Source organism: Mustelus asterias, chromosome 1 (genome assembly GCF_964213995.1).
Source record: "Mustelus asterias chromosome 1, sMusAst1.hap1.1, whole genome shotgun sequence".
Classification (NCBI taxonomy): Eukaryota; Metazoa; Chordata; class Chondrichthyes; order Carcharhiniformes; family Triakidae; genus Mustelus; species Mustelus asterias.
In genome coordinates this window covers 2896059-2907201 of record NC_135801.1, presented here as the reverse complement: position 1 = coordinate 2907201, position 11143 = coordinate 2896059, and positions in this window count along the sequence as shown.

The window sequence follows — 11143 nt, the reverse complement described above, 5'->3', positions numbered from 1 at the left end:
GAGGCGGGGGGAGGCGGGGGGAGGCGGGGGAGGCGGGGAGAGGCGGAGGGGAGGCGGGGGGAGGCGGGGGGGAGGCGGGGGGAGGCGGGGGGAGGCGGGGGGAGGCGGGGGGGAGCCGGGGGGGAGGAGGGGGGAACCGGGCGGGGCACGGGGGGGAGGCGGGGGGAGGTGGGGGGGAGGAGGGGGGAGCCGGGCGGGGCACGGGGGGAGGCGGGGGGAGGTGGGGGGAGGCGGGGGGAGGTGGGGGGGGCACGGGGGGGAGGCGGGGGGGAGCCGGGGGGGAGGCGGGGGGAGCCGGGGGGGAGGCGGGGGGAGCCGGGCGGGGCACGGGGGGGAGGCGGGGGGAGGCGGGGGAGCCGGGGGGGGAGGCAGGGGGAGCCGGGGGGGAGGCGGGGGGAGCCAGGCGGGGCACGGGGGGAGGCGGGGGGAGCCAGGGGGGAGGAGGGGGGAGCCGGGGGGGTGGAGGGGGGAGCCGGGGGGGAGGAGGGGGGAGCCGGGGGGGAGGAGGGGGGGAGCCGGGCGGGGCATGGGGGGGAGGCGGGGGGAGGCCGGGGGGAGGCGGGGGGGAGGCGGGGGGAGGTGGGGGGAGGCAGGGGAAGCCGGGGAGGAGCCGCGGGGGAGGCAGGGGGAGCCGGGGGGGAGGAGGGGGGAGCCGGGCGGGGCACGTGGGGGAGGCGGGGGAGGTGGGGGGGAGGAGGGGGGAGCCGGGCGGGGCACGGGGGGGAGACGGGGGGAGGTGGGGGGAGGCGGGTGGGAGGCGGGGGGGGGGGGCACGGGGGGGAGGCGGGGGAGCCGGGGGGGAGGCGGGGGGAGGCGGGGGGAGCCGGGGGGGCGGCGGGGGGAGGCGGGGGGAGGCGGGGGGAGGCGGGGGGAGCCGGGGGGGGGGGAGGCGGGGGGAGGCGGGGGAGGCGGAGGGAGCCGGGGGGGGTGGCAGGGAGGAGCCGCGGGGGAGGCGGGGGGTGGTGGGGGGGAGGCGGGGGTGGAGGCGGGGGAGGCGGGGGGAGGCGGGGGGGTGGCGGGGGGAGCCGGGGGGAGGCAGAGGAAGGCGGGGGAGGTGGGCGGGACATGGGGGGAGGAGGCGGGTGGGGCGCGGCGGGGGGCAGTATCTGGGAAGGGGAGGGAATTTTTTTATTATTTGCTCGTTGGACATGGGTGTCGCTGGCTGGTCAGCATTTATTGCCCATTCCTAGTTGCCCTTGCAGGGCAGTTGAGAGTCAACCACATTGCTGTGGCTCTGGAGTCACTTGTAGGCCAGACCAGGTAAGGACGGCAGATTTCCTTCCCCAAAGGGCACTCGTGAACCAGGTGGGTTTTTCCGACAATCGACAAAGGTTTCATGGTCATCTGTAGACTTTTAATTCCAGATTAGGTGGATTGGCTGCTAAATTGCCCCTTAGTGTCCAAAGATGTGTAGATTAGGTGGATTGGCCGCAGGGAATGTGTAGGGTCACGGGAATTGGGCGAGGGAGTAGCCTTGGGTAAGATACCCTGTCAGAGAGTCATTGCAAACCCGATGGGACGAATGGCCTCTTCTGCACTGTCGGGATTCTATGATTTTTATTGAATTCACATTGCATAATCTGTCATGGTGGGATTCGAACCCAGGTCCTACAAGAATTATCCAGGGTCTGTGGATTACTAGTCCAGTGACAATACCACTACGCCACTGCCTCTCCTATGTCTTAGAGGGCGGGTTCGGTAGTGTTGATGGTGGGGTTCTGGGGGTGGCCTCAGGGTATTGGTGATACACAGGATCAGTCACAGATAGAGGGGGGATGAGATGTGTTAGGTGGCAAGTCCGGGGTGAGAATCTGGCAGCTGAAGGACTTGTTGGGGGGGTGGGGGGGGCTCACTCAGGGGATGGGACAGGTGACTCAGATAATGTGAGGAGACAGGGTCAGGGTGGGCATAGGATGGTGACAGGCGCTGACATTCAGGGGAAGGGAAGGCATGTGGAGGTGGATCGTGATGGGGTCCAGAGTGACGGGGGAGGTTCAAGAGCGATAAATGGTAGTTTATGGGGGCAGGAAGTTGTTGGGTGACGGGGGGAGGGTGGAAGGTGGTGGGTGACGGGGGGAGGGTGGAATGGATGGAGGTTGAAAGATGACATGAACCATCTTCAAAACTGCCCTTGACGAGGTTTGCGAATCAGTCAGACTCTTCGGGGGGCGGGGGTGGGGGTGGGGGGGGGGTCATTGCAGGCAGATGCAGTTAAAGGTCGGGACAAGTGGTCGATTAAAGAGACACCACGATAATGATGAGGCAACTGGATGTTAGCGAAACGCACTCACTCTCCTCTCCGTGCTGAAGCGACAACTTTATCCCACTCACCGTTCTCCAAACCTGAGATCCCAGCAACGCGTGGAGTGGCCATTCATTCTGTGCCATTGGCCATCAGAGGGAGAGAGGGAGGGTGGGAGAGATGGAGGGAGGAGGGAGGGAGAGAGGCATGGAGGGAGGGAGAGAGGCATGGAGGCAGGGAGAGATGGAGGGAGGGAGGGAGGGAGAGATGGAGGGAAGGGGAGGAGGGAGCGAAGGAGGAAGGGAGAGATGGAGGGAGGGAGGAGTGAGGGAGAGAGTGAGGGAGGGAGGGAGGGAGGGAGGAAGAGGTGGAGGGAGGCAGGGAGGAGGGGGGAGGGGGGATGGAGGGAGTGAGGGAGGAGGGAGGGAGGGAGAGAGGGATGGAGGGTGAGGAGGGAAAGATGGAGGGAGGGAGAGATGGAGGGACGAAGGGGGAGAGAGGGAGAGATGGAGAGTGGCAGGGAGGAGGGAGGGAGGGAGAGATGGAGGGAGTGAGGAAGGAGGGAGAGAAGGAGAGAAGGTGAGATGGAGGGAGAGAGAGAGAGATAGAGGGAGGGAAGGAAGGAGAGAGAGGAAGGAGGGGAATGTCTCCGAGGGACACAGCAGGTGGACAGAAAACATGCCTCCATCCTGCCAGGTGAATAGCCACGGCTGACAAGAGCTTGTGTGGTTCGTGTTTCTCTGCTGCCAAGGCAGTGGTCTCGCGATAGAGTTCTGAGGGCAGTGGAGGCAAGTGGAATAGTGGCCATGTTTGGACAGCTAGATGAAGACCGGCTGCTGTGAGAAGGAGAGACCTTGTAAAGGACGCGCTCACTCAATGTGTCACTTAAATCCATTCACACATCCTCTGGGGCTTCGATGACACACCCTGCACACAACCCAGCCTTGCTAATGACTCTCACCAGATCAGGAACTGGAGGGCCAATCACAGGTTGGCACAGGGCCATAGGGAACCAGGAGCTGAGCAGCAAGAAGAGGCGGTGCCTCCTACGGCCAAGAGATTGGCAAACAAGAATCACCACAATGGTGAGCATTGGCCTGACCAGTGAGTGCATCTCCAGCAACCTACCGCCTGTGGCCCCCCCCCCCCCCCCCCACCCACTCCACAAGATTCTCCAAGCTCCTCACGGTTACGTAATTAGTGCACTGAAAAGCAGAAGATTTTGCAGGTTCACTCACCCTGCTGCCCAACGGGAACCGCACCAACTTTCCTGCCTGCAACAGGGCTTGGTCTCCAGAATGGAAGGTTCAGTCCCCGACCTCCACCGGAATGCTTCGAGCAAGTGTCAGGCCTAACTCAGGCTCAGGCCTGGTCAAAGTGATTCACTCCCTTTCACACCACATCAGCTCACACGGTGAAGCCAATGAGAGGTCAGTACACTTCTGTACAGAATGGGTGACTGTGATGATGACATTTTAGTTACCTTGGGGATTGATGGGGGTAAATCACATGTGCACATTGGAGATATATTTCAATCACTGCAGGAACACCATCGGAGAATGTGGAAAATTATCATAGAATCAGAAAATCCTTACAGTGCACAAGGAGGCCATTCGGCCCATTGAGTCTGCACTCACTCTCTGACAGAGTATTCCACCCAGGCCCTTTCCCATAACCCCACGTATTTATCTTGTTAATCCCCTAATCTACACATCTTGGGACACTAAGGGGCAATTTGGCATGGCCAATCCACCTAACCTGCACATTTTTGGACTGTGGGAGGAAACCGGAGCACCCGGAGGAAACCCATGCAGACACGAGGAGAACGTACAGACTCCACACAGACAGTCACCTAAGATTGGAGTTTGATAAATGTACTCAGAGACATGGGAAAGCCCTGATGCATTTATTAATGACTAGCAGAAGACTGTGAGTCTGGTAATCTGAAAGAGGAACTAATTCACGGCAGAACAGCTGTTGGAGTGATGGATGATACATTATCAGATCATTTGCAGTCTCCAGAAGGTTTGACGTTGATGAGGATGATTCAGTGATGTAGCCAAACTGAAAACAGGACGCAGAATTGATCAGGTCATTGGAGGAGAGAGTACCGGAGAGAGAGAGCTCGAACCCCAAAGTAACAGATACAGTGAAACTCACCAGACATGAACAAGGGAAACCAGAGAGAGGGAGGGGTTTGTGGCATGAAAAGCAAATAATGGTGGAAGCCCAGGCTAACTGTTGCTGGTGTGACTGAGAAAGATGTGGATGTGGGAACTGTCCCACCGAAGACACACTATGTCATTGGTTTAAAAAGATGAGTCATCAAAGAATTTCTAGTTCCAAGGAACATCACAGAGTCACAACGGTTTAATGGGATGGCAAACTAAGTGGCAAAGTATCTAAAAAAACTTAACAGAGTGCAACAATCCATTATCTATTTGCTTCACAGCACCAGGGACCCGGGTTTGATTCCCGGCTTGGGTCACTGTCTGTGCGGAGTCTGCACGTTCTCCCCGTGTCTGCGTGGGTTTCCTCCGGGTGCTCCGGTTTCCTCCCGCAATCCGAAAGACATGCTGGTTAGGTGCATTGACCTGAACAGGCGCCGGAGTGTGGCAACTGGGGGAATTTCACAGTAACTTCATTGCAGTGTCAATGTAAGCCTACTTGTGACACTAATAAATAAACTTGAAACTTTATCTCAGTTGTTACGCCATGACGATGAATGGTATTGGGAAGGAGGAAGATCAGAAATCATTAAAAAATCTCAGGAAGAGATTGATGTCAGCAGAAGTATGAGGCCATTCAACCTGCATGATTCTACACTAATAGCAGATGGGTCACATATTCAACTCCAAACTAGGAATCAAAAGAACCACTAACATCCTCTTCACTTCCTACAAAGTCATGGAAATGTCCAGAAATAGATTCATTTGAAATAAAGGGAAAAACATTCATGACGACATGAGATATATTGAAGTGAAACAGTTGCATGGTCACACATTGGAATCAGTGGTAACACCATTGAAAGAAATGTTTACAGTCCATGGAATTCCAGATATTGTGACATCTGATAACAGCCCACAATTCACCAACTTATAGTTTCAAACGGACTCGAAACATTGGGTGGGATTTTACGACCTCGTTCGGGCGAGGTTTGTAAAATCCTGCGCGGGACCAATGGAGAATTCCATTCATAGAATCATAGAAACCCTACAGTGCAGAAGGAGGCCATTCGGCCCATCGAGTCTGCACCGACCACAATCCCACCCAGGCCCTACCCCCACATAGTTACCTGCTAATCCCTCTAACCTACGCATTTTAGGATTCTAAGGGGCAATTTGTTTTTAACCTGGCCAATCAACCTAACCCGCACATCTTTGGACTGTGGGAGGAAACCGGAGCACCCGGAGGAAACCCACGCAGACACGAGGAGAATGTGCAAACTCCACACAGACAGTGACCCGAGCATCGAACCCAGGACCCTGGAGCTGTGAAGCAGCAGTGCTAACCACTGCGCTACCGTGCCACCCTCCGCGAGCCGCGTTCGCCCCGATTCTGGGATGAGTGAGGCGGTAAAATTCCGACCAGACTCTGTTTCCCTCTCCACAGAGGCTGCCAGACCTGCTGAGTTCATCCAGCATTTCCTGTTTTTATTTGATATTAGAATGGGTGTTGTGTGTAGGTTAAGTATATGGAGCTAACAGTATTACTCACTACTCAGGTCTTGTGCTGAATTCTGACCCCACTAGTGAAAGGATAACGTGCCAGCACACTCACTCTTGAGGGACATTAGACATTTTCAGTATAAAAATTTGAACCTTTGAAAAGTTGGAGCCTCTGCTCCAACAGAAACAATCTCTGTGGCCTCAATGGTTGTGCAAGTTGTCAGTTTACACTCAGTGGTGCCAAACAGCACCAGTGTAGAGTAACATTACTGTGATGGACACCCCCCCATTTATATCCTCACAAACCCACGCACCAGCCACATGAAACACTCTCACATTTTCAACAGCTGGGGAATTTTATAGCAATACGAAAACAGTAATTTTAACTCTTAAAAATGTCAAAGAGAGACTGATCTCCAGCCCTGCCTCTGAACAATGATGGTTCAAGTAAGTTAGCAATGAAACAAATGGAAATCTAGGGGACAGAAAAGAGTTACCAGGATATTGCCTGGTATGGAGGGTATTAGCTATGAGGAGAGGTTGGAGAAACTTGGTTTGTTCTCACTGGAACGACGGAGGTTGAGGGGCAACCTGATAAAAGGCTACAAGATTATGAGGGGCATGGACAGAATGGATAGGCAGAAGCTTTTTCCCAGGGTGGAAGAGTCAATTACTCGGGGGCACAGGTTTAAGGTGTGAGGGGCAAGTTTTAAAGGAGATGTACGAGGCAGATGTTTTACACAGAGAGTAGTGGGTGCCTGGAACTCGCTGCAGGGGGAGGTAGTGGAAGCAGATACGATAGTGAGTTTTAAGGGGCATCTTGACAAATACATGAACAGGATGGGAATAGAACATAGAACAGTACAGCACAGAACAGGCTCTTCGGCCCACGATGTTGTGCCGAGCTTTATCTGAAACCAAGATCAAGCTATCCCACTCCCTATCATCCTGGTGTGCTCCATGAATAGAGGGGTATGGTCCCCGGAAGGTTAGGGGGTTTTAGTTCAGTCGGGTAGCATGGTCAGTGCAGGCTTGGAGGGTCGAAGGGCCTGATCCTGTGCTGTAATTTTCTTTGTCCTTTATAACCAGTGGAGTCTGGAATGAAGGTGACTTATGAACAACATCCTCCACAAGCCAGTGACTTCACTCCTCTCTCAAGCATCGCCCATTTAAAAATGTCATCGCTTTATAATTTCTTCAGCTTAATCCAATGGGCCTCCCTCTTTCCTGGTCGATTTTGGAAAGGTGGAGAAATGATTTGACTCTGGAAAAACTTGAGAGAACAGAAATTTGCACCAAAATCGAAATTAAACCGCAGGGTGGAATTAAACACGGTGCAGCGCCAACACACCGCTCTACGCTGACTCTGCGATTTCCTAAAATGGTGAACATTGATATCGGAAACTCAGAACATTAACCTGGACTACAGCTCAGGAGCCCAGAATTCAGCTTATAGTTAGTAATGTCCACAGCCTCGTACCTGAGACAGGATGTTGATACATTGCTGGAGCAGAGAGACTGGAGGATTACCAAAACAACAAAAGCAGAAAATGCTGGAAAGTCTCAGCAGGTCTGACAGCATCTGTGGGGAGAGAATAGAGCCAACGTTTCGAGTCTAGATGATCCTTTGTCAGAGCTAAGCTTAGCAGAGCTAAGTTTGCACGTTCTCCCTGTGTCTGCCTCCGGGTGCTCCGGTTTCCTCCCACAATCCAAACATGTGCGGGTTAGGTGGATTGGCCATGATAAATTGTCCCTTAGTGTCAGGGGGACTAGCTAGGGTAAATACATGGCGTTATGTAGATAGGGTCTGGGTGGGATTGATGTCGGTGCAGGCTCGATGGGCCAAATGGCCTCCTTCTGCAGGATTCTATGGTTCTAACTGGGGTGAGACAAATAAAAATGGAAGGGCAACAATTTTGGCAAACAATTCTCATTCATGACAAAACATCCAAAAAAGCACAAGCCCATGGAGACCAAAGATTTATTGGTGTGAATTCTGTGATAAATGCAGGATGCACAAATAACTGTGAAGCTTCAATTCTCCATCTGTAGTGCCTTTGTAACTTTACTCTCAATATTCATGAGGAGAGGTTTGATGCGCGATTGAATCACTCGGGAGGCTGGATCGTACCCGGGAAATAAAGGCTTTTATTACTAACAAGAATGGAGCATACTATATACAATACAATCCCAGACTAAAGGGTCACCAGGCAGTGCAGTGACCTTTATACTCCTCCAGGTAGGCGGAGCCAACTGGAGTGTACCACAGAACAATATCAACAGGTAGAACACCCCAACCCTAACCCCAACAGTGACAACAGTAACATATCTACAAGTACCCATAGTGCTGACCATCTATGGTTCAGTACTCATAGTGGTAACCAACTATGGTTCACCACAAGGTTTTATCGGGAGAATTCTGCTGAGCTATCAGAACAGTTTATGAAACTTTTCTCTGTCTGTCTGCACGTACATTATTAATACAATGTCAGAGCTTTACACAGAGCTGTAACTTTGCTGATTGGTTCTTATTAGCCATTCCACAACATGACCAGATTGATTGCTCAATCTATTTACAGTCAGGATAATAATTCCCCATTATTCCCACGCAGCCTCCTCCCTCACCAGCCTCACAACTCTGGAATTTTACCCAGCAGTTGCGGAATTACATCTGCCACCCCCCTGACTCCCTCATGAATAACAAAACCTTCACTACTTTCACTGAGGCCCATTCAGGCAAAGCCCCCCAACTCCGTTCCTACCCCCCACTCATTTGAAACAATTCAACTCGGGTCACTGTCTATGTGGAGTCTGCACGTTCTCCCCGTGTCTGTGTGGGTTTCCTCCGGGTGCTCCAGTTTCCTCCCACAGTCCGAAGATGGGCGCGTTAGGTGGATTGGCCATGATAAATTGTCCCTCAGTGTCAGGGGGACAAGCTAGAGTAAATGCATGGGGTTATGGGGATAGGGCCTGGATGGGATTGTGATCGGTGCAGACTCGATGGGCCGAATGGCCTCCTTCTGCACTGTAGGATTCTATGAATTCCCAGTTCCTTCATTGCTCGGGTCACCGATCTTCAGACCTCCACCCCCGCTTTCCAAAGTGGCTCTCAGTTAGAGAATGTCCGATTCCACACCAGGTAAAAACGGGTACAGCTGTATTGTCTGAACCCGGTGAAACACTCAAGAATGCCCACTTCCTGAACGCATGAGTGTTACCATAGAATCCGACAGTGCAAAGGGAGGCCATTCGGCCCATCAAGTCTGCACCGACTCTCTGACAGAGCATCTTACCGAGGCCCTACCCCCATAACCCCATGTATTTACCCTGCTAATCCGCGCCCCCCCCCAAACACACACATATTGGAACACTAAGGGGCAATTTAGCATGGCCAATCCACATTAATGCTGAAGACTCTCTGAATTTGGGGATGAGATTCACCTGCATGCAACGGAGATTGGAAGGTGTTCGCTCTGCAACCAGTTTGACTCTGATTGGATGAATGAACTCTGGGTAAGTGATGCTGGGTAAGTGTGTGAAATTCAATCACTGCCCCCCAGAGACCTGGTGAGAAACTCATTGAAAAGAATAAGAATAACAACATCTTTCCCATAATGAAGGCAGCATCCAATTGCAGATCACTAACAGGGAGGGAAGGAGTTACACTTCAAATAATGTGATATATTCTAATTTGGATAGTTAGGCAGTGAAGGATACAACTGGTGCCAATCTTTACCCTTACAAATTTTTATTTACAGAGATACACATTATAAGCGCGCTTCTCCAAATCCAACAAAGCCAATTTCAGCCTGATCCTGTATATAGGAATCAAATTTATGAGGTGGCACGGTGGCACAGTGGTTAGCACTGCTGCCTCACAGCGCCAAGGACCTGGGTTCAATTCCCGGCTCGGGTCACTGTTTGTGTGGAGTTTGCACATTCTCCCCGTATCTGCGTGGGTTTCCTCCGGGTACTCCGGTTTCCTCCCTCAATCCAAAGATGTGTGGGTTAGGTTGATTGGCCATGCTAATAATTGCCCCTTAGTGTCCTGGGACATGTTGGTTAGAGGGATTAGTGGGGTAAATATGTGGGGTTGTGGCGGTAGGGCCTGGGTGGGATTATGGTCGGTGCAGACTCGATGGGCCGAATGACCTCCTTCTGCACTGTAGGGATTCTATGTTTCTATGTGAATCCTCAGCCAATGCCCACCAGCCGAACACTATTAAAGACACAATTAATTGTATCATCACGATAATATTTATGGAGGATAGAGATTTATGATTTGTTCTGCCCAACAGACAGGAGAAAATTTCCCCCATTTAGTTTCACTAATGTCTGAATATTTAAATTACGTTGTAGAGTTAATTTTGATCTTCATAGAATACCCTCGACTTGGCCTGATTGCAAATGGCAAACAATCTCCCCTGAAATCACCCACACATTGAAAAACATTCAAAGGTTCCTTTATATCGATGTGTTTGTGACATTATTGATGGATAATGTGATGAATTCAATGAACCAGCCAATGGGAATGGACTGTATGTTCAGTATCAGCTTCCCAGATTTGGGAAACCAGGATGAGAAAGGGGAGCAGGTGAACAGAATTCCTTCAAAGACACAACACAAAGTCAAAGTGTGAAGACCAGGCGGATTTACTGGTTCGCAAAGTAGAGGAGGGTTTCATTCATAGCAAGGCTGAGTGCACTGACACTTCCAGTGTCAATATTCCTGTGTAACATCACACAAGATGCATTGTCCTGCTGGGGTATGTTACATCTCACACACCAGAAACAACTGCGAACACACACTCAGCAACATCTAGAGAGAAAAACAACACCCGAACCAACATTTATGGAGCTCTGAAGATTCACACAGACTCAAAACTTTCTCTCTCCACAGATGCTGCAAGACCTGCTGAGTATTTCCAGCATTTTCTGTTGTTATTTATGGACCTCGAATGGTTAATTAAATATGAAAATAATGCACACAAATCAGCAATAATGCCATCTTTAACAAAGCTAGCAACAATAAACGCTGACTGATCTATCTAACTATTTCAGTATTGTTTGGACCTTTTCTCAGTTGGAGGTTTGAGTGGCTCTGATGAAGCGAGGGTTAAGAATTTAATAAACTTGTGCAAAGTCAGCACAGATGAACGGAGGGTAAATGTTGCTAATTCTCCCTCCCCCTCAGTGACTAACGTCTGGAGGGTTAATAATGATTGTATCAGCTC